General features: G+C 44.4%; 1 protein-coding gene and 1 long non-coding RNA gene across 3 annotated transcripts in view; one reads left to right on the top strand and one right to left on the bottom strand.

The window, feature by feature from the left end:
* The window catches only part of sgms1 (sphingomyelin synthase 1), a 105,097-nt gene that overhangs the window by 48,838 nt on the left and 32,106 nt on the right, over window positions 1-24,153 (top strand). For both annotated transcript variants that reach the window (XM_012966487.3, XM_012966488.3), the window contains exon 3: window positions 1,689-1,764. The gene's annotated coding sequence lies outside the window, so the exon portion shown is untranslated. The remainder of the gene's footprint in view (window positions 1-1,688; window positions 1,765-24,153) is intronic.
* Window positions 1,575-24,106, bottom strand: LOC116412332. The gene is made up of 2 exons (XR_004223673.1): window positions 23,847-24,106; window positions 1,575-1,724 (listed from the first exon to the last, which is right to left on the bottom strand). It is a non-coding gene; the product is annotated as an uncharacterized LOC116412332 (long non-coding RNA).

A 24,153-nucleotide genomic window follows, 5' to 3' on the forward strand; every position in this document is an offset into this window, starting at 1 on the left:
GTGGCGACCATCCTTGTAGGGAATAGAGGAAGAGGACTACCAGCAACAATATGAATAGATTCAATCACAGTAATCAGGAATAAGCCACTGAGAAGCCTGAAGACCTAAGAAATTCTGAAGAAACATCAACTTGGCAGAACGCCATAATAATAATATCAGCCCATGTGGAGAACGTCAATCCATAATGTTCTTGATGTTGGCAGTATTGGCTTCAAGGGCCAGTGTGGACCGTTCTAACTGCAGTTTGAGGGTTGAACCACTGATAGTTGCCTATACGAGCACTGTGCATGGATTTTCATGTGGTTTCCATGTAAAGTAATCTTATTTACTACTAAACATTTCATAAAGGCAAATGGGTTAAATACTGGTATTCTTCAAAATAATTGTAGCTGGAATGTGTGTTGGCTGTCCAATGAACTGGTGCATTTGTTGGGCTATTTCAACTATTTCGGTTCACACCCTTCTGGTCTTTCATTCCAGGAACCAGAAAGAGATAAAGCAGAAACCTCAGGGATGTCTGTACACCTTACTCCTTCCTTAGGGGAGTTTCATGCTACACAACACTACATTGTGGGTTAAAGTCATTGAATTGCGGGCCGACAGTGCAAGAGCTACTATAGGAGATCAGGTGTTTGCTGTAAGCGTAATAACACAAATCTCCAGTTACACTGATTGCAGGGGTGCCAAGATTGTTACAAAGGCGCATTAATTAGTTATGGCTTGTTATAGAGTCAAAAAGGAGTCACCAGGAAAGCAGTTGACCCCCATATAACCAAATAAATACGGCCCTTGCCTCTGGGGTAACTTATGTGATCTGTATTGTCTTAAATATGTATGTATCCACCTGTGTAAGGCCATGTTCAGAGCAATAGTATCCTTGTAAGTTCCCAGTTTATATGAGTTTCCGACCAATCTGCCCTCAGCCCATGCCTAGTTGGGGGTGTTTCTAGCGTGTTCTGGCATGTTCTATTTTTAATTTATTTTATTTAATTGGGGGGTTCCCTGCTACTTTGCAGGCCTGGATTGGTGATTGTGGATTCTAGCAAATGCCAAAGGGGCTGCAGTAAAATGCCTTAGACACCTCACTATTTATTGGGCTCGTGGAGGAAGGGCCTGCTAACTAATAGTGGTGAGTCCCTTAATTTCTAATGGTGGCCCTGCTCAGTCATGTATATAAAAACAAACATGTTCATGCTATGCAGTTAGATTATACTGTCTATTATACTGTAAGATCCACTTGTTTGGCGAGGTTGACAAGCAAGTGGATATTCTCCTGCTATGCCCACCTATGGGTGGGCGATATTGGGATAAAACATTCAATTTAAAATGGTGGGCAAAGGCGCCATTGGATCGGGGGCTGCATTAATGAGCCGATGCGGTCCCCGATCCAAAGAAAAATCAAACCTGCCCAATCAAGATCTGACCAATTTCAGGCCAGATGTCGGTCGGGGGAGGCCGTCGGTGGTGCCCATACACAGACAGATAAGCTGCTGAAATGGCCTAAAGGACCCTCTATGGCCACCTTAAGTAAAAATAATTACAATATAAATCCAAATCATAAATAAGAAATAATGTTCAGTGCTTATTTGAGCAGTTTAATCCTCTTATGCTTCAGCATTTTCCAGCCCGGTGTAACTCTTTCCTTGTCATTGTGCCTTAACCACAGCTTCTGTTTCCTCTTGGTTTAGTGAGTCGAAGATCAGAACCAGAAGCTCAGGATGATCCTGTACCAAGAGAAAAAGAGAAAGTGTGAGGCTTCCTGAGGTAAGTCCATTTATACCTCTCCGTGCCCGGATGGGCAATCTGTGGGTTCTGGCAAATGCCAGAGGGGCTGCTGTAACGTGCCATAGACACTCACTAGTTTTTGGGCCTGAAGGGGACTGTTTGGGCCTCTGTAGTTGTAATGCCAAGGCCTATTTTGAATCCCACTCTAGACCTGCATAAAGGTACTTATTTCTACATGGACTTGCCATGCTGGGTTAAATTCCATAAAAGCTTTGCTGTTGTTCCATTAATAACATATAAGGGGGCAGATGTGGCAATTCAGGGCATTTTGTCACCTGAGCAATTTTAAAATTATGGGCTCCCATCTTCCCCCACACCAGTACTTGTGGGTTAGGCATTTGTGACTTAAAATACTCACTGGCCCATTTTCAAGCAACAATCATGGGTGCGCCATCAGGTCCAAGCAATTGTCTCAGACATGGGCGATTTGATTGCCTCGTCTGCCTTGACCTGAAATGACTAGTATTGATGTGCAGGCCGGCCCGATACCCGCGGGTCGGGTGGGTTTGAGTCGACCTCGCCACATCAACCATGGGTTGTGGGCGGGTTCGAGTTGATCGCTTACGCTCACCCTCCCTACCTGCAACCTTACACTGCTGGCTTCTTCGCGCCAGGCACGCCCCGTCCCCTTTTGTGACGTTGTTGGGGGGTGTTGGGCATGAGTCTATAAATAGAGGGAGGAAGCCAGGTTGGGTAGGGTTCTGGTTGGGAGCGGGTGGGTTAGAGTTGGGTGTGGGTCAAGTATTTCTCAACCTGCACATCACTAGTGACTAGCAAATTAAAGGACTGAAATATATATTTTTGCCTAATAAAAGAAAACATCATTCTAAGTACCTTTGCAATACACATTCATTACAAATTTGCAATGGTTTTTGACTTATTTGTATATATAATTGCTATTAGAAGTAGTGCTTGCCAATTCTTTTTCTATTCCCTGCCCTGGGGGCTCTGGCGTATAAAACAATGTAACACAAGGCAGCAGCCTGACAGACCTGACATGCTGGAGGAGACTGACCTTTGCAACCTTGTTTAAAAAGTAACAACCAGGAGTTCAGCAAATGCTGCTTTCAAAAGCAATTACATTTACAAATAACTTCTAAAGCACTAAAAATTTTGAAAAGTTGCTTGGAAATATGTTTTCTTTTACTTGGCAAAAAAATGATGTCCTTTAAAACTCCCAGCATCTTTTGAGGATACTAAGCTGAAAATGCTGTATGAATATCAGTAGCCAGGTTGGTATCTAAAGGTGAGTCCAGCGCAGATATTGGGAATGATTTTGCCTTATGCTGTCAGTAAACAAAGTATTATCCTTGATTACTGTTTTTCATATTGTGATACCCATCATTCATTGCTGAGTCCATTAGAAGCCGAGGGATTGGCAACAGCTTAGCCTCATAAGATCTCACTGCTGTCAGGCTGACCACAATGTTTTATCCAAATACTTTAAGCCTCTTCCTGATGATCCAGGACAGGGGCGGGGATCAAAGCATAATCTATTATGCGTATTTAGTGCAGTTATAATGATGAAAGCAAATAGTTAATTGATTCCTTTGGGTAACTCTAGCTGTCTCCTATCTGGGAATGTTATCTTTGCAGAGATTTGATCTGTGTTACATCCATCTTCCTTTTCACACCTTCTTTATATAGCGTCGGCTGCCGCCGCCATTTGTTGTAGTTGATTTCAACTGTCCTTAAATTTATACAAAACACATGGTTTTCAGAGACACAACTGTCAAGACTTCTGTTGCCGATATGTGCCACTGTGACAGAATGCTCTGTTATACAGATAGCTAGAATCTCAGCCATAAAGCAGGGCAGGACTGCTGCTTACAATGGGGGGATCAGATAGGATCTGTGCCACTGTGACAGAATGCTCTGTTATACAGATAGCTAGAATCTCAGCCATAAAGCAGGGCAGGACTGCTGCTTACAATGGGGGGGATCAGATAGGATCTGTGCCACTGTGACAGAATGCTCTGTTATACAGATAGCTAGAATCTCAGCCATAAAGCAGGGCAGGACTGCTGCTTACAATGGGGGATCAGATATGATCTGTGCCACTGTGACACAATGCTCTGTTATACAGATAGCTAGAATCTTAGCCATAAAGCAGGGCAGGGCTGCTGCTTACAATGGAAGGGGATCAGATAGGATCTGTGCCACTGTGACAGAATGCTCTGTTATACAGATAGCTAGAATCTCAGCCATAAAGCACGGCAGGACTGCTGCTTACAATGGGGGGGGATCAGATAGGATCTGTGCCACTGTGACAGAATGCTCTGTTATACAGATAGCTAGAATCTCAGCCATAAAGCAGGGCAGGACTGCTGCTTACAATGGGGATCAGATAGGATCTGTGCCACTGTGACAGAATGCTCTGTTATACAGATAGCTAGAATCTCAGCCATAAAGCAGGGCAGGACTGCTGCTTACAATGGGGGGATCAGATAGGATCTGTGCCACTGTGACACAATGCTCTGTTATACAGATAGCTAGAATCTTAGCCATAAAGCAGGGCAGGGCTGCTGCTTACAATGGAAGGGGATCAGATAGGATCTGTGCCACTGTGACAGAATGCTCTGTTATACAGATAGCTAGAATCTCAGCCATAAAGCAGTGTAGGACTGCTGCTTACAATGGAAGGGGATCAGATAGGATCTGTGCCACTGTGATAGAATGCTCTGTTATACAGATAGCTAGAATCTCAGCCATAAAGCAGTGTAGGACTGCTGCTGGCAGTGCATTTTAGATTGGATCTGTGCCCAGTTACACCCGACCATAAAATATATAATTTAGCAGTGAAAGTGAGTGGGGAGTGATTATACTCTAGCAGATCAGATTCTCTGTATGAATAAAACAATCCATAGATGCATTTGCAGATACATTAGATGACACCAGCAAGAGAAACAAAGAGGAGCGATGCAGTAGGAACAGAGAGCCGTCTCTAATTATACTTGGCATGCACTTTTAATGGCACAGTTCAGAGAGCCGAAGCACAAGTTCCCCTGCCGCTTTCATTGATAAATCCATCAGAGCTTATTTAAAGAGCGCTGTGGGTCACAGTGAGAGTTGGTTCTAGTTGCAAGATGCCATCAGGACGAGTGAAACTTGGCCGCGGTTCAGCCCAGCGATGCTTCCAGCCTTACAGAATGGCTCAAAGTCCCCAGCGGGCCTCATTAAAGGTGCAGTTCGGCATTTGTCTTATTGATCTCCCAATAGATGGAAACGTTCATCTTTCAGCAGTTACTATGTAACAAGCGAATTATAGATGCTTCCGTGTTATTGGCCCTACTACAGAGGTTGGATTGATGTCTGATGTCTCTGCATACAGATTGTATGGCTGGATCCATGGCCGCCACGATAAACGTCTGCACAAAGACGAAAGGGAAATCAGTTTGTGAATTTGCTAATCGAATGTGCCGGTAATTCAATCCAGCCGTGTAATTGCAGTTGGATGATGTCCTGCATGACCTGGTCTTTCTTTTGCAGGCTTTAATGAAATCTCTTTATTACATTTCTGCGTTCCGGTTGCCTTGGCGCCACCGGCGGTTCCTGTGGAACGGCAGAATTGAATGAATGTGGCTGAGGGCATTAGTTGGGCAGAAACGCAGATCCCACGCTGGCAGTTTCCTTTCCAAGACGTGATTGACCGTGCCAGGGTAAATCAATAAAAAATGAATAGGATATATAGACTTCATTAAGGGGACTGACCAGTTATGCATTTAGAAATCAATGTTTTTGTTAAGTAATACAGAGATTCAAAAGGTGTTTGTTAAAGCCTGGCAAGGATTCCCCCATCTTTCCAGGTAACCTGGACACTAGGGGGTACTGTTTTATTAGAGTATGTGGATAAGGGCAGTCTGGGTAAACATACTGCATGGGATTGCAAGCATTACCCTATTCTGGCTGCCGATTCAGGCTTCCATAAAAAGATTATTTGCTTCTGTAATGTAATGTAATTGTATCATGTTAGTATTATTATTATTATTAACATTTATTTATAAAGTGCCAACATATCCCGCAGCGCTGTACAATAGGTGGGTTACATACATTGGACATACAGAGTAACATACAGTGGCTTGCAAAAGTATTCGGCCCCCTTGAACTTTTCCACATTTTGTCACATTACAGCCACAAACATGAATCAATTTTATTGGAATTCCACGTGAAAGACCAATACAAAGTGGGGTACACGTGAGAAGTGGAACGAAAATCATACATGATTCCAAACATTTTTTACAAATAAATAACTGCAAAGTGGGGTGTGCGTAATTATTCAGCCCCCTGAGTCAATACTTTTAGGGTATGTCTCTACCAGCTTTGCACATCTACAGACTGAAATCCTTGCCCATTCTTCTTTGCAAAACAGCTCCAGCTCAGTCAGATTAGATGGACAGCGTTTGGGAACAGCAGTTTTCAGATCTTGCCACAGATTCTCCATTGGATTTAGATCTGGACTGTGACTGGGCCATTCTAACACATGGATATGTTTTGTTTTAAACCATTCCATTGTTGCCCTGGCTTTATGTTTAGGGTCGTTGTCCTGCTGGAAGGTGAACCTCTGCCCCCGTCTCAAGTCTTTTGCAGACTCCAAGAGGTTTTCTTCCAAGATTGTCCTGTATTTGGCTCCATCCATCTTCCCATCAACTCTGACCAGCTTCCCTGTCCCTGCTGAAGAGAAGCCCCCCCAGAGCATGATGCTGCCACCACCATATGTGACAGTGGGGATGGTGTGTTCAGAGTGATGTGCAGTGTTAGTTTTCCGCCACACATAGCGTTTTGCATTTTGGACAAAAAGTTCCATTTTGGTCTCATCTGACTTCATGGTGCTGTTGCTCCCAATATTCTCTTAGACAACCTCTGAGGCTGTCACAGAGCAGCTGTATTTGCACTGACCTTAGATTACACAGAGGTGCACTCTATTTAATCATTAGCACTCATCAGGCAATGTCTATGGGCAACTGACTGCACTCAGACCAAAGGGGGCTGAATAATTACGCACACCCCACTTTGCAGTTATTTATTTGGAAAAAATGTTTGGAATCATGTATGATTTTCGTTCCACTTCTCACGTGTACACCACTTTGTATTGGTCTTTCACGTGGAATTCCAATAAAATTGATTCATGTTTGTGGCTGTAATGTGACAAAATGTGGAAAAGTTCAAGGGGGCCGAATACTTTTGCAAGCCACTGTATAAAGCAATCAATAACCGATACAAGAGGTGAAGAGAGCCCTGCCCAAAAGAGCTTACAATCTACAAGGAGAAAGGGTTGAGACACAAGGTGTGGGAAGTGTTAGTAGAGCCAAATAAACTTTACTTACACCATATAAAATATTGAATTTCTTTTTCCTTCAGGCTTGGAATTTACAATCACAGCAAGCAGGCAGCCGCCATTTTGGGAACACTGTTATTAAGGCAAGCTTTGTATCAAACCAAAATCCTATGCATTTGCCATCTAGGTGATATCTAGGAAGTGCTGAATGGAAAGTTAAAGTAATTGTAATTAGAAATCTGAGCTGTCAGTCATATATTGCCTGAGTCATATATTGCCGGCGGGGACTAACAGAGGACTAGGGTCCTGCACAGGTACGGTATGGAAAAAAAGTACCTGACCTAGACCCACCTACCCATTTCCCCCAGACCCACTGTATGACCCTATCGTTAATCCTTACCCAAGATCTGTGTAGCCCAGAAGTGAAGTGATCAACTAGATTAAAAATTTGGCTTTTCCCTCAAGAAGGAGTGTGGGAGGGGCAAATGCCCCATATTGGAGAATGCAACTATGCTAGGTCAGGGAATCTTGGCTTTTCCACCAAAACCTAACCATGTCTGATTGTGACCCACTGGTCTTAAGGTGGCCATAGACGGTCCTTTAGACCAATCCGGAAGCTTATCTGCCCGTGTATGGGCACAAACGACAGATCTCGAGGTTTGATTTTTCTGTTGGATTGGGGACCGCGTTGGCTCGTTGACCTGCTGTTTAAATCTGATTTAGCCCGTAGGTGGGCATATCGGGAGAAGATCGGATTTTACCATGTATGGCCAGCTTTAAAACAACTGTACTATTGGTAATGTTTTGGTGTCACTCATTTGAGCTATATCCAGTTAGTTTGGTGTATGGAAAATGCTAGTAATAGCCCCTCCCTTTACTTGAATAATAGTGCCCTTTCCCATGATGGTGCCCCTGCTGGCCATCGTTAGGAAATGCAGCAGTAAGATCCCTGCCTGTGTGCAGTTGCTATAAAACACACTGTACTGTATGTACACTCTGTGTAAGTGCCACTATATTCTGGGTTATTCAGTGGCTTAGTACTCAGCATTATTCTGTTCTATTCTGGAAATGTAGGGGTTAAACGGCTCACCAAAATATCCTGCGCTACAGTTTGGCTTCTGATCAGATAAGCTGTTATTCTGCTATAAATATTGGGCTTCCATAAACAGATTGAAATTTGAGCTCTGTATCTTTAACTTCACCGCTGTGGTCGGCAGACTTTGCTGTGGCTGCTCTAGCGGCACAGAAAAATTTCCATGTGGCCACCATAGCTTGGCTGTGCCGGAATTGCAAGCCCACATGAATGTATTTGCACTGCTGTAGGTAAGGGTGGAGATCCTAGCAAATCCAGTATATGGCTCATCATATGCCATGCTAGGTCTGAATTGAAAGTCAAAATAGGCCCTGGCATTCCATATACACAGAGGCCCAAACAGCCCCCCCCACCTACCCAATAAATAGTCACTGTCTGTGGCACCTTACAGCCCCCCTGGCATTCCCAGTACCCAGAGGCACAAACAGCCCCCCCAGCCCAATAAATAGTCACTGTCTGTGGCACCTTACAGCCCCCCTGGCATTCCCAGTACCCAGAGGCACAAACAGCCCCCCAGCCCAATAAATAGTCACTGTCTGTGGCACCTTACAGCCCCCTGGCATTCCCAGTACCCAGAGGCACAAACAGCCCCCCAGCCCAATAAATAGTGACTGTCTGTGGCACCTTACAGCCCCCTGGCATTCCCAGTACCCAGAGGCACAAACAGCCCCCCCAGCCCAATAAATAGTCACTGTCTGTGGCACCTTACAGCCCCCCTGGCATTCCCAGTACCCAGAGGCACAAACAGCCCCCCCAGCCCAATAAATAGTGACTGTCTGTGGCACCTTACAGCCCCCCTGGCATTCCCAGTACCCAGAGGCACAAACAGCCCCCCAGCCCAATAAATAGTGACTGTCTGTGGCACCTTACAGCCCCCCTGGCATTCCCAGTACCCAGAGGCACAAACAGCCCCCCCCAGCCCAATAAATAGTGACTGTCTGTGGCACCTTACAGCCCCCCTGGCATTCCCAGTACCCAGAGGCACAAACAGCCCCCCAGCCCAATAAATAGTGACTGTCTGTGGCACCTTACAGCCCCCCTGGCATTCCCAGTACCCAGAGGCACAAACAGCCCCCCCCAGCCCAATAAATAGTGACTGTCTGTGGCACCTTACAGCCCCCCTGGCATTTCCAGTACCCAGAGGCACAAACAGCCCCCCCAGCCCAATAAATAGTGACTGTCTGTGGCACCTTACAGCCCCCCCTGGCATTCCCAAGTACCCAGAGGCACAAACAGCCCCCCCAGCCCAATAAATAGTGACTGTCTGTGGCACCTTACAGCCCCCCTGGCATTCCCAGTACCCAGAGGCACAAACAGCCCCCCCCAGCCCAATAAATAGTGACTGTCTGTGGCACCTTACAGCCCCCCTGGCATTCCCAGTACCCAGAGGCACAAACAGCCCTCCCCAGCCCAATAAATAGTGACTGTCTGTGGCACCTTACAGCCCCCCCTGGCATTCCCAGTACCCAGAGGCACAAACAGCCCCCCCCAGCCCAATAAATAGTGACTGTCTGTGGCACCTTACAGCCCCCCTGGCAATTCCCAGTACCCAGAGGCACAAACAGACCTCCCTCAGCCCAATAAATAGTGACTGTCTGTGGCACCTTACAGCCCCCCTGGCATTCCCAATACCAGAGGCACAAACAGCCCCCCCCAGCCCAATAAATAGTGACTGTCTGTGGCACCTTACAGCCCCCCTGGCATTCCAGTACCCAGAGCACAAACAGACCTCCCTCAGCCCAATAAATAGTGGACTGTCTGTGGCACCTTACAGCCCCCCCTGGCATTCCCAGTACCCAGAGGCACAAACAGCCCCCCCAGCCCAATAAATAGTGACTGTCTGTGGCACCTTTACAGCCCCCCTGGCATTCCCAGTACCCAGAGGCACAAACAGCCCCCCCCAGCCCAATAAATAGTGACTGTCTGTGGCACCTTACAGCCCCCCTGGCATTCCCAGTACCCAGAGGCACAAACAGACCTCCCTCAGCCCAATAAATAGTGACTGTCTGTGGCACCTTACAGCCCCCCCTGGCATTCCCAGTACCCAGAGGCACAAACAGCCCCCCCAGCCCAATAAATAGTGACTGTCTGTGGCACCTTACAGCCCCCCTGGCATTCCCAATACCCAGAGGCACAAACAGCCCCCCCCAGCCCAATAAATAGTGACCGTCTGTGGCACCTTACAGCCCCCCTGGCATTCCCAGTACCCAGAGGCACAAACAGACCTCCCTCAGCCCAATAAATAGTGACTGTCTGTGGCACCTTACAGCCCCCCTGGCATTCCCAATACCCAGAGGCACAAACAGCCCCCCCCCAGCCCAATAAATAGTGACTGTCTGTGGCACCTTACAGCCCCCCTGGCATTCCCAGTACCCAGAGGCACAAACAGACCTCCCTCAGCCCAATAAATAGTGACTGTCTGTGGCACCTTACAGCCCCCCTGGCATTCCCAATACCCAGAGGCACAAACAGACCTCCCTCAGCCCAATAAATAGTGACTGTCTGTGGCACCTTACAGCCCCCCTGGCATTCCCAATACCCAGAGGCACAAACAGCCCCCCCCAGCCCAATAAATAGTGACTGTCTGTGGCACCTTACAGCCCCCCTGGCATTCCCAGTACCCAGAGGCACAAACAGCCCCCCCAGCCCAATAAATAGTGACTGTCTGTGGCACCTTACAGCCCCCCTGGCATTCCCAATACCCAGAGGCACAAACAGCCCCCCCCAGCCCAATAAATAGTGACTGTCTATGGCACCTTACAGCCCCCCTGGCATTCCCAGTACCCAGAGGCACAAACAGCCCCCCCCCCCAGCCCAATAAAAATCGCTGAAGTTGCCTTGAGAGGAAATCTCCCTTGTCGCGGGTGACTAGTCTCCCCGTGTGCCAAAGCCCTTAGGCATAAATCCCCATGTTTTTTTGCCCATATTGCAGCTTCCCCCCATAATTTCGGGGTAATTGTAAATGGTGTCAAACCCAGTTGTGTCTGATGCCAGTTTGCTGCAGGTTGCATCTTGCATTTTCAGAGTGGGGGTGGCATCACTTGGATGCGTTCAAAATGGTATTAAATAGGTGGAAGTGCATGATCACGTTTCGATACAAGAACCATAATGAACTGAGTCAATACGTCCTCTCTATTTAGAGACTCTGCACTTCCAGAGGAATTTGTAAATTACCCCCTGTCTGCAGCTCCATATGAAGCAGCTGGGGCAAATGTATGTACAGTGAATACAGTAAGGGCATAATACAGAAATAAGGGTCTAATGGTAAAGCTTCTTCTTGTATATAAGGGCACTTATGTGAGTGTTTGCATTCTTTTAATGCTGGGAATTCCTACAAGCAGGAATGTAAGCCCCTCGGCCTCCGGCACTTGTCTAGGGTTCTAGCGCCCAGTTGGTCCAACAGCTGACAATTGACATCCCTTCAGTCCAGCCAGGCCTGGATTTGTGGCAAAGCCACAAAGGCCCGGGCCTAGGGTGGCATAAATTTTGGGGTGGAATCCAGTATCCAGCAAGGGGGGGGAAAAATGGTGCAGCCTATGGGCGCCTCAAACTTAGTCCAGCCCCTGGATGACTTTGGAAAAGGTGGAACCTATACAGAGAGCATTGAAACGATTCAGTGCTGTTACTTTCCCCCCTAGCCATCAAGCGATGAGGTGACAAGACGTGTAACTTAGTAGAAAACACTGTGACACGGTTCATGGGAACATTGCGGGGAGTTTTGTAAGTCTCACAGAGTGTGTTATAGCCATGAACTCACACAGTGCCCCAAAGGCTTCCGCTCAGCAGGGACTCTTAGTACGCAGTTGGCTTTTCTCAAGAAGAATTTCCCCTTTTGACATATATGAGGAAATAGCAGAATATTGAGTGTTAGGTGTGCTGTTTGTTTCCCTTGGGCAGTAGTTACCATGGCACGTAAGGGCTATAACTTTGCCACTTTAGATTGTTAACCTGGTTACTGCCTGTTTAATCAGTCACTATTTAACTATATACAGGGTTCTCTCTATACCACCGCTCATTTTATAGTCATGGTCTAGTGCACTCTGGCCATAGTTTTATGGTATCTCTCTGTACAGGCTATGAGCAAACTTAGGGGGCTGTTCCTGCTGAATTGTGCTTAGTACAGGGGAATCCCTATGCTGCCATAGTTTTATGGTATCTCTCTGTACAGGCTATGAGCAAACTTAGGGGGCTGTTCCTGCTGAATTGTGCTTAGTACAGGGGAATCCCTATGCTCCCATAGCTTTATGGTATCTCTCTGTACAGGCTATGAGCAAACTTAGGGGGCTGTTCCTGCTGAATTGTGCTTAGTACAGGGGAATCCCTATGCTGCCATAGTTTTATGGTATCTCTCTGTACAGGCTATGAGCAAACTTAGGGGGCTGTTCCTGCTGAATTGTGCTTAGTACAGGGGAATCCCTATGTGCCATAGTTTTATGGTATCTCTCTGTACAGGCTATGAGCAAACTTAGGGGACTGTTCCTGCTGAATTGTGCTTAGTACAGGGGAATCCCTATGTGCCATAGTTTTATGGTATCTCTCTGTACAGGCTATGAGCAAATTTAGGGGGCTGCTCCTGCTGAATTGTGCATAGTACAGGAAAATACTTTTGCTGCCTTTGAAAGAATTAAGGTATTTCATTTAAGAGCCTGTTTTGCAAGCCACCCCCCCCCCCCCCCACTGACTCCTTTCTGTAGCTCTTGCAGATTGTTTCTTCAGTTGAAATAGCGAAAAAGAGAACAGTGGGTGAGGGTTCTGTCAGTTGTAGTTCAGCAACAGCTGCAAAGCTACAAGTTGCATTTCCCAGATGTGTATGATATATATACTGTCACACAGATTTTCCATTTATGCAAAAACATCAGAAAATGACAGGTGAGAGAGTGATTAGATAAGTCTGATTTACCCTTATATAACAACATTATAATTCATATGTTGGTACCATTCTGTCTGGGGGGGGGATGCAGTGCCAGCCTGCTGATTAATGTGAGGAGAGTGGCTAATACAGGTCAGTATTCTATTTTAGCTGAAATGATTTGTGTAAATCTCAGTGGGGCCGTCCTACCCCGAGCCAGAAAAATCCCTTGTGTATGTATTAAATCTAGATGTTAGTACAAATGCTATTAGGTGTTTATTTCCTCAATAATACTCGTATTAAATGGGGAGTTCACCTTAAAATTAGTACAGGTATAGGACCCGTTATCCAGAATGCTTGGGACCAAGGGTATTCCGGATAAGGGGTCTTTCCGTAATTTGGATCTCCATACCATGTCTACTAAAAAATCAATAAAACATTAATTAAACGCAATAGGATTTATTTGCATCCAATAAGGATTATTTTTTATCTTACTTGGGATCAATTACAGGTACTGTTTTATTATTACAGAGAAAGGGAATCATTTAACCATTAAATAAACCCAATAGGGCTGTTCTGCCCCCAATAAGGGGTAATTATATCTTAGTTGGGATCAAGTACAGGTACTGTTTTATTATTACAGAGAAAAGGGAATCATTTAACCATTAAATAAACCCAATAGGGCTGTTCTGCCCCCAATAAGGGGTAATTATATCTTAGTTGGGATCAAGTACAGGTACTGTTTTATTATTACAGACAAAAAGGAATCATTTAAACATGAAATAAACCCAATAGGGCTGTTCTGCCCCCAATAAGGGGTAATTATATCTTAGCTGGGATCAAGTACAGGTACTGTTTTATTATTACAGAGAAAAGGGAATCATTTAACCATGAAATAAACCCAATAGGGCTGTTCTGCCCCCAATAAGGGGTAATTATATCTTAGCTGGGATCAAGTACAGGTACTGTTTTATTATTACAGAGAAAAGGGAATCATTTAACCATGAAATAAACCCAATAGGGCTGTTCTGCCCCCAATAAGGGTAATTATATCTTAGTTGGGATCAAGTACAGGTACTGTTTTATTATTACAGAGAAAAAGGAAATCAGTTTTAAAATTCTGAATTATTTGATTAAGATGGAGTCTATGGGAGAAGGGCTTTCCATAATTCTGAGCTTTCTGGATAATGGGTTTCCGGATAAGGGATCCCATACCTGTATGGTGTAATAAGCAGAATTTGGAACCAGTCTTTATTTTTATTTTAAAAATAGAAAAAAGGCCTTACGGTGATTCTGTTGTTTGGTTGCTTGGGTCACAGCCAGAACAGGATGTAACCATAGAAAATAAATGAGGATGAGCAGTTGCTAAAAATCAGGTCTGTAGCGTAGTAAAAGTTAATGTAAAGGTGAACTTCACCTTTAACATATATTACGTGCTGCAGGCTGGTCTCATAGGTGAGTGGGGACAATGGTTAATAAATACTTGAGGGGGGGGCAAAGGTTGGCTATACTTTATGTGATGTGGGACAGTGACCCTTGTCGCTTCCTGTAGTGCAGGTATAAAGTGACAGGAGTCATGTGGCTCTCAGGCGCCAATTACACTTTAGTCAGGAACAAACACCTTTTGGCTGTCTGAAACCTTTGTCATCACCAGAATGAATTTAGCATTCCTTAGTACCCAGGAACTTGCCATTACACATCCTATTGTCCAATATCGGCCTTATTGGTAGATGATTGGCCTACGGCTTACTGCCAGCACCCACCCATGCAGAGCCGTATGTTTTCCTGGGAGGCAATTAGAGGCAGAGACTCCAGTGAAATTGCAGCTTTCCATGTGTAGCACCCACCTCCTACAAGGCTGTTGGGAGTAGCTGCTAATATAAATATATAACATTTTTGTCTCCTTTGAGTATAAACCACTTTCATTCTCTCCGCCATAGTGCTTTCTCTCTCCCCCTCCTGTGTGATTGTCAGTGGTTTAGCCTGCTTCTTGCATTAGTTGTCTTCTACTTTCAATTCGGAACCGCTAATGCAGTGAATATACACAGACACAGCTTTCAATAGCAATGACATTTACAATTAATGTATATTCCAAAGCTGCTCCTTTATAGAAAATAAAGTACAGGTATGGGATCCCTTATCCGGAAACCTATTATTCAGAAAGCTCTGAATTAGGGAAAGCCCATCTCCCATAGACTCCATTTTAATCAAATAATTCAGAATTTTGAAACTGATTTCCTTTTTCTCTGTAATAATAAAACAGTACCTTGTAACTGATCCCAATTAAGATATAAATAATCCTTATTGGATGCAAAACAATCCTATTGGGTTTAATTAATGTTTTATTGATTTTTTTAGTAGACTTAAGGTATGGAGATCCAGATTACGGAAAAACCTCTTATCCGGAATACCCTTGGTCCCGAGCATTCTGGATAACGGGTCCTATACCTGTACTAAGGGCCGTAAGAATCACAGTGCGCACAAACAAACCTGACAGGAAACACTGCGGCTATAACAGAGGCCTGTAACTCCTGTTACAGTTAGAGCTGCATTATTTCCTGTCAGCTGATCTCTGAGGGAGCACACAGCCCATCACAAAATGGTGGCTCAAGGGAAAGGATGTAAAAGGGCAATATTTACTGATATGTAAAATACAAAAAGGAGAAGACATAGGCACCACATGTAAATAGGTGGGATTTCTTATGCCAATAATTGAGGTATGCTGGTCAGACAAAAAGATATATATCAACAAACAATCAATTAAGTGCTGTATAAACCCACTGGAGGGTTCCACACCTAATTAAAGAAGCCTGTGTTATTGACCTCACCACTAAACAATAAATCTCCAAAACCTGGTACCAGGGAGTCAATTTCAAACATAACTTTTATGAGTCAATTTAAAAAATCGATCAGGGAGTCACAAGAGTCAATAAAAATGATTATAATTGTGACAATCTCACTGATATTTAAGGGTACAGTTCCAACAGAAACTCAACAACCAAAGCAGGGGTCCCCCAACCTTTTATACATGTGAGCCACATTCATATGGAAAGTGTTGGGGAGCAACACAAGCATGAAAAATGTTCCAGGGGTGCCAAATGTAAGCCATGATTTGCTATTAGGTAGCCCCTATGTGCACTGTCAGCCTACAGAAGGCTCCGTTGGCCAGGTTATACCAGGTTTTTATACCTCAAAAACTTGTCTCCAAGCCATTAAAAAATAAGCACCTGCATTGAGGCCACTAGAAGCAACATCCAAGGGGTTGGGGAGCAACATGTTGCTTCTAAGTAACTAGTTGGGGGTCACAGAACTAAAGTATTGGATCTCAGGTCTATATTGAGTGCCTGTCAGTGCAGAGCCCAGCAGATCGGCTGATAGTAGGCTATTGTCAGACAGGGCTACTGCTCAGTCTGGGTTTATAGGCCGTAGCCAAACCCTCCCAGCTTGCCCCATCACCTTCAGATTCCCTTTCACAGGGTCTCTCCTGTTTAGATTGGGACTGGGTACAGCACAGTGCTGTCTACTCCAGACCTTTCCTATATATATATATATATAGCTGGTGATGCTTATTCAACGTCGCTTTGATTTCTTGGTTCGCATACGGTAGGCCTATAGCTGCTGGCCTTGAATGTATGTAAAGGAACAGTAACACCAAAAAATGAAAGTGTATCAAAATAATGATTTTTTTATTATTATTAATTTGCTTCAGGAACACTACTATAGTTTATATAAATTAAGCTACTGTGTAGCTATGGGGCAGCCATTCAAAGGAGAAAAGGCACAGGTTACATAGCAGATAAATTGCATAGATTGCTGTGTAACCTGTGCCTTTTCTCCTTTCTTTCCAGCTTGATAGGCTGCTCAAGTGTTAACACAGCAGGGTATTTATATAAACTATAGTAGGGTTTCTGTAGCAAACACCCCAGCTGTACCAGTGCAGGAATGGTTGCCCCCGGGGCTACACAGCGGGGTATTTATATAAACTATAGTAGGGTTTCTGTAGCAAACACCCCAGCTGTACCAGTGCAGGAACGGCTGCCCCCGGGGCTACACAGCGGGGTATTTATATAAACTATAGTAGGGTTTCTGTAGCAAACACCCCAGCTGTACCAGTGCAGGAATGGCTGCCCCCGGGGCTACACAGCGGGGTATTTATATAAACTATAGTAGGGTTTCTGTAGCAAACACCCCAGTTGTACCAGTGCAGGAATGGCTGCCCCCGGGGCTACACAGCGGGGTATTTATATAAACTATAGTAGGGTTTCTGTAGCAAACACCCCACCTGTACCAGTGCAGGAATGGCTGCCCCCGGGGCTACACAGCAGGGTATTTATATAAACTATAGTAGGGTTTCTGTAGCAAACACCCCAGCTGTACAGGTGCAGGAATGGCTGCCCCCGGGGCTACACAGCGGGGTATTGATATAAACTATAGTAGGGTTTCTGTAGCAAACACCCCAGTTGTACCAGTGCAGGAATGGCTGCCCCCGGGGCTACACAGCGGGGTATTTATATAAACTATAGTAGGGTTTCTGTAGCAAACACCCCACCTGTACCAGTGCAGGAATGGCTGCCCCCGGGGCTACACAGCGGGGTATTGATATAAACTATAGTAGGGTTTCTGTAGCAAACACCCCAGTTGTACCAGTGCAGGAATGGCTGCCCCCGGGGCTACACAGCGGGGTATTTATATAAACTATAGTAGGGTTTCTGTAGCAAACACCCCACCTGTACCAGTGCAGGAATGGCTGCCCCCGGGGCTACACAGCGGGGTACTTATATAAACTATAGTAGGGTTTCTGTAGCAAACACCCCAGCTGTACAGGTGCAGGAACGGCTGCCCCCGGGGCTACACAGCGAGGTATTTATATAAACTATAGTAGGGTTTCTGTAGCAAACACCCTAGTTGTACCAGTTCAGGGCAACACTACATGATATATTAATTACTTTGAAACACTTTAATTTGTTGGTGTTATTGTACCTTTAAAAACAAGTCTTTTCACTCTATATGGTTTCTGGGGAATTTTGGGGTTACTTGCACCCCCTTATAGTGCGGGACTAACATACAGTATTTTACACTAAATAAACTAAAACTTCTAACATTCCTTTTGTGCAGTCTCCATTGGCAGAATGCAGTTCATTCCTGCTAGCTGCAAACTCATACGTGGATTTAACATTGTTGCCTTCTTTATTGTAAATATTTGACAGCGTTACATAAAGCAGCAGGCAGTTATGGAATATAGAGTGACAGAGGTTTGCCTAGGGCAGCATAGGTTACATGGGCAGAATGCAAGTGATCGTTGGCCTGTGGCCGGCACACAGAGGGTGCTTGGTAGTGCTATTAAAGTATAACTGCCTAACCCTTATCAAGGGGAGAGGCACTAATTAAAACCGCATAAGGCGTTACTTCCAAGAATAACATCATAGTTCCAGTTTGGGGCTAGATCTGTGGTTTTGGTTCACACAAGACGTCTTGAAACCAAACACTGTACAAATGCAGTCGTGTAGAAAGCAGGAACCTGACACCAAAATATTGTTATACTGTATCACCTTTTTTTGTTTTCCATGTTAAATTGTTGCCTTTATTATCAGTTTGTGGCTTTCATATGTTTCTCCAATTAAGATGATTAAAGGACAACTGTAAAATTACATTATCCTCTAGAATTTGATTAGAATCGGTAATTGCTAATGCTGATAAAGTTGTATGGTCTCTTTGTTCAGGCTTTGAGTAAACTTAAGGTGGCCATACACGCACCGATATTATCGTACGAAACCTCGTTTCGTACGATAATCGGTGCGTGTATGGCATGTCGGCGAGTCGACCGATATCGCAGGAAGCTGCCGATATCGGACGACTCGCCGATCGGACAAGTTTGAAAATTTTGATCGGGCGCCATAGAAGGCGCCTGACCAAAATTCTCCCTTCAGAGCTGAATCGGCAGAAGGAGGTAGAAATCCTATTGTTTCTACCTCATCAGCCCTGAATGGTGTGTGGCGGATCTTACGATGTTTCGTGCGACCGATGGTCGTACGAAACATCATCAGATCGCCACGTGTATGGCCACCTTTAGGGGCTGTTCCTGCTGAATTGTGCTTAGTACAGGGGAATCCCTATGTGCCATAGTTTTATGGTATCTCTCTGTACAGGCTATGAGCAAACTTAGGGGGCTGTTCCTGCTGAATTGTGCTTAGTACAGGGGAATCCCTATGCTGCCTGAGTTTTATGGTATCTCTCTGTACAGGCTTTGAGCAAACTTAGAGGGCTGTTCCTGCTTAATTGTGCTTAGTACAGGGGAATCCCTATGCTGCCATAGTTTTATGGTATCTCTCTGTACAGGTTATGAGCAAACTTAGGGGGTTGTTCCTGCTGAATTGTGCTTAGTACAGGGGAATCCCTATGCTGCCATAGTTTTATGGTATCTCTCTGTACAGGTTATGAGCAAACTTAGCGGGCTGTTCCTGCTGAATTGTGCTTAGTACAGGGGAATCCCTGTGCTGTTATAGTTTTATGCTATCTCTCTGTACAGGCTATGAGCAAACTTAGGGGGCTGTTCCTGCTGAATTGTGCTTAGTAGAGAGGAATCCCTATGCTGCCATAGTTTTATGGTATCTTTCTATGAAGCACTGTCTGACATTTAACCAGCACAGCCATTGACCAAATGGATAAATCAAGTTTTCTGATTGGAATTTTGCCTTGTACATATAGTTTGCCAGTTTGGCTGAAATTTTCTTATCATTGTCGGGCAGCGCGCAACCATGTCAGGCTGCCAGGATATTACTAGAGAGCTATGTGTCACCTCAGCCAGTGTGGGCACCCCCTGCCAACTAAAGCTGCATTGCAATAAGCTTAGTAATTACTTCCACCGCTGTCCCACGGAAATGCCAGAAATATGCCACCATGACATCTTTAAAAGTCCCCTTTTAGGAAATGTATGGAAACAGCTCTTCTTTGTGAGCCCGATAACTGCCCATTCACAGGCATCCGCCCCAACACCACTCAGTACGCGCGTCCCTTTGGGAGAGAAAGCGCTCGCCCTGCGCTGAGCTGACGTGTTTGTGAGTAGCAGGTTTCTCTCCTGATTAAGTACATGCCAGAAGGCGCACGTTGGAGCTGAATGGAGAATTATAGCTCAACAAAAGCTGCTTATGCACGAGAGTGTCATTATCTGTTTATTTATAGAGGCCAGCTATATACATAGACTGCTAGCGCAGTAAATATGGAAACCAGAGGATTAGCCGGACCCTCTTTCACTAAGGCTTGCAATCCAAAGGGTAGGTACTGGGATATATTCCATTTACTGATGAGTGGGTCAAGAAATGTCAAACCCTAATCTTTCTTCTTAATGGGGTGATTCATCTTTGCATTCATTTTTAGTATGTTATAGAATGGCAACTCTTCAATTGGTCTTCATATTTTTATCATTTTGAATTTTTTGCCTCTCTTCCCTGAATCTGTCCAGCTTTTAAATGGGGGGTCAATGACCTCAGCAGGCGAAAAATTATTGTTCAGTGAGTCTACAATTTTATTATTATTGGTACTTTTATTATTTATTAGGGATGGACCAAATCCAGTAATCGGTTTGGGATTTGGCCTTTTTCAGCAGGTTTTGGTTTCAGCCAAATCCACACACTTCTTAGCCCTTCCTCGACCTATTAGGACTCTGATTCGGTTTGGGGTTTGGCCGAATCCCAAAATAGTGAATTCGGTGCATCCCGATTACTTATGTCTCTGTTCGGGGTTTTTTATTATTTATATTTTAAACCACTGCCTGGTTGCTAGATGAATCTTGACCCTTGCAACCAGGCAGCTGCTAAAATTCCAAACTGGAGAGCTGCCTTGTTACAGTACTTGAGTGCCAGGTCAAGACTTATGGGGAATGACTGTTTTCCCTTATTGGGGCTGGGCATTCCATTCTCACGGGTGGGTCCTGGAAACTCCTGTATCTGCTCAGTCAGTGTGTATCATTTCAGCCTCGCCTCACATTCCCCAAACGCAGGACACCATACAGCTGTTTTTGCCTGGCTGTGCTGGGAAATCAGTATGTAATGATATAGATTGGAAGTATTTATTTCATTGGGCACATTTCAGGCATTTTCCCAACAGTCTGCTGGCAACTGCCAACTCCATGGATGGCGGCAGGGGGCAGTTTTGGATGCTGAAGGAAAAGACTTGTTTAGTGGATCATTAAAGGGACACTATCATGATTTTTATGGGGTACTTTTCATTTCTAAATTACAATGTTTACATAGCAAATGATTCACTCTGCCTTTTAAACTTTTATTCTTGAACCAGCAAATGTGTGTAGGTGCCATCGCAGTGCATTGTGCCTGAGTCTGAGCTTTCAGCCAGTGCTACACATTAGAACTGCTTTCAGCTAACCTATTGTTTCTCCTACTCCCATGTAACTGGAGGAGTCCCAAGCCGGACTTGGATTTCTTACTGTTGAGTGCTATTCTGATACCTACTGGGAGCTGCTATCTTGCTCCCTTCCCATTGTTCTGCTGATCGGCTGCTGGGGGGGGGGGGATATCACTCCAACTCGTAGCGCAGCAGTAAAGTGTGACTGAAGTTTATCAGAGCACAGGTCACATGGCTGTGGCACCCTGGGAAATGAAGAATATGGCTAATTTCAAAATGAAATATCGAAAAACAGATTACAATGCAGGATTCTGCTGGAGAAGCTCTATTAACTGATGGGTTTTGGGAAAAAAACATGTTTTTCCATGACAGTGTTCCTTTAAACATGTATGGAATGGTCATTATGAAAGCAAACAGCATTTTAACAGTTAACTGCATATGAAGTTGATCAAACGGTCAACTGTTTTTAAGGTTTGTTTTTAATATGTAGCTGACGTTAAACTGAAATAGACAAACAATTTACTAGCCCCTTTTTAAAAAAAAACAAACAAAAAAAAAAAAACATTGGTACATTTTCATTTGGTGCTGCGCTGCTGTGTTGTGATACAACAACAGAATGGGAGAGATCATGTGTATTCCTTATTGTATTGTTTCGGCCCTTTCGGGCTGTAGGTTGACCGGCCTGTTTACGACGCCCCTTACTGTGGGGTGGATATTCCTGTTTCAGGGGTATTTGGTACAAAAACAAGCAGCCTTGCCCTTTAGAGAATAAATAATGACTTGGGGAAACCAGATTCCCATAATACACTGATATTTATGACTTGTTTTTCCTCTTTTATCTCAGTCTAGAAGTACTGGTCTGATTACAATGATACGTAGAGCTAGGTGATTCCCGGGCAGACAAGCCACCTTGATCTACCAGTCTTACACCTGAGATGTGTCTGCTGATTTCTCCTTCTCACCCTAGGAATAGGGAGAGATATTATAAGGGAAAACTGGGTGGGGAAACAGATCTGCACCCTGAGATTAAACAATTGGTGTTTACCCTCCTGCCGGTTGTACTGGAAGTCACACCGCTGAGTTTGCATTGTGTTGTAGTTTCCATCGAAACACCCGCAGCGACTATTCCTGCTCTTTGTTTGCAGGAGTTGGATGAGGAGTCTGAAGTCTGAGGAGCCTGGGGCATATCGAATAGTCGCTTGCCTTGTTTATTCACCTTTAAATTAACTTTTAGTATGATGTAGAGAATGCTATTCTGAAATGATTTGCAATTAGTCTTCATTTTTTATTATTGGTAGTTTTTTAATTACTTTACATTTTGTGCGGCAGCTCTCCAGTTTGGAATTTCAGCAGTTATCTGGTTGCTATGGCCCAACTTACCTTAGTAACCAGGGAGTGATTTGAAAGAGTGACTGATATATAAATTGTAGAGGGGCTGAATAAAGAGAGAAATAATAAAAAGTAACAATAACAATAAAATTGTCACCTCACAGAGCAACAGCAGAGGAAGAAGAAGGCAAAACAATTCAAAAACTATTAAAGATCATAAATAAAGACTAACTGAAAAGTTGCTAAAAATGAGCCATTCTATAACATATTGAGTTAACTTTAAAAGTTGCTTTAGTAAGGAAAACTTGTTTGAATAAAAAAACTCAACTTAACTCACTTTGCCTAAGGCAACTCCCATTGACTTCTACAGAAACTCGCAAGCTTTTAGATGCAGAATTTTTACATTCAAGTTTCCGGGTTTTTTGTACTTAATAAATACCAGACATTCGGATTTTCGAACCATAACTCAAATTCAAATTTTTTAAGCACAAAAAAAACTCAAATCAAGAAAAAAATGAAACTGGACTGTTAATAAATCACCCCCTTAAGGTTTTGCTTTTGGTGTTTGAAATTTCTCTCATTCCTTCTGTACATTAAGTGCAGTTTCCCTTTAAAACCTGTTCTGCTTTGAAACTGAAGACTGGATGACAGTGGACATGTAAGGTATGCACGTACAGAGTGTAAGCTCCCAGGCCAGTAGCACCAAAGTTCATATGCAACTGGCAGCCAATCACAACTGCAGGCCCAAGTACAAGCCATATATCAAATGCAACTATAGGAAGTGCTGTTGACTTCAGAGCGCCTGAGATTAAATGGATTATCCTGGAATCTTGCACAGTGATCCCTGGACATACACCTTTTATTAGGGCTGGGTAATTGCCTTTGAAGTAAAAGAAGAGACAATTCACAACCAAGCTGGAAATTGCATGGGCAGGAAAATGTCCTCAATTATCAAAGCATGATAATATTGTTAAAGGGCAACTAAACCCTGTACATAACCCTTAGCCTGTATCCAGAGCAACCATAGAGCAGTGGGGCAGCCTTTAATATAAGCAGTAAGCAGGGAGTTGTAGTCCAACTTAATATGAAGGATGACAGGCTGGAAATCTTTGTATCTGACCCCCCCCATAGGCATGTAAAGGTTTAATTGCACCCACCTAGACTATCAGGTTGCATGGTCCATTCTGTTTATGTATCAGCTTTGTAGCATGTTGATTCAATGTTGGAGACACAAGCGAGTTTTCTTCTCCTGCTAACTGCCCTGGTATCAGTAATGAGAATTCATTGTATTCATGGGGGGGGGGGGGAGCAAAGCAACAGGGTTAACTGAGCAGCACCACACCCTGCCAGAGAGCAGACTGAGAGGGGAAGCAGAAAACACACCCATCCGCCCACTGTCAGCTTAGAAAGTTGTGTGTTAGAATAGGCCCAGGGCCTGCCCACAGGCTGCTTAATCCATCCCAG

The sequence above is a fragment of the Xenopus tropicalis genome, chromosome 7 (assembly GCF_000004195.4).
Source record: "Xenopus tropicalis strain Nigerian chromosome 7, UCB_Xtro_10.0, whole genome shotgun sequence".
NCBI lineage: Eukaryota > Metazoa > Chordata > Amphibia > Anura > Pipidae > Xenopus > Xenopus tropicalis.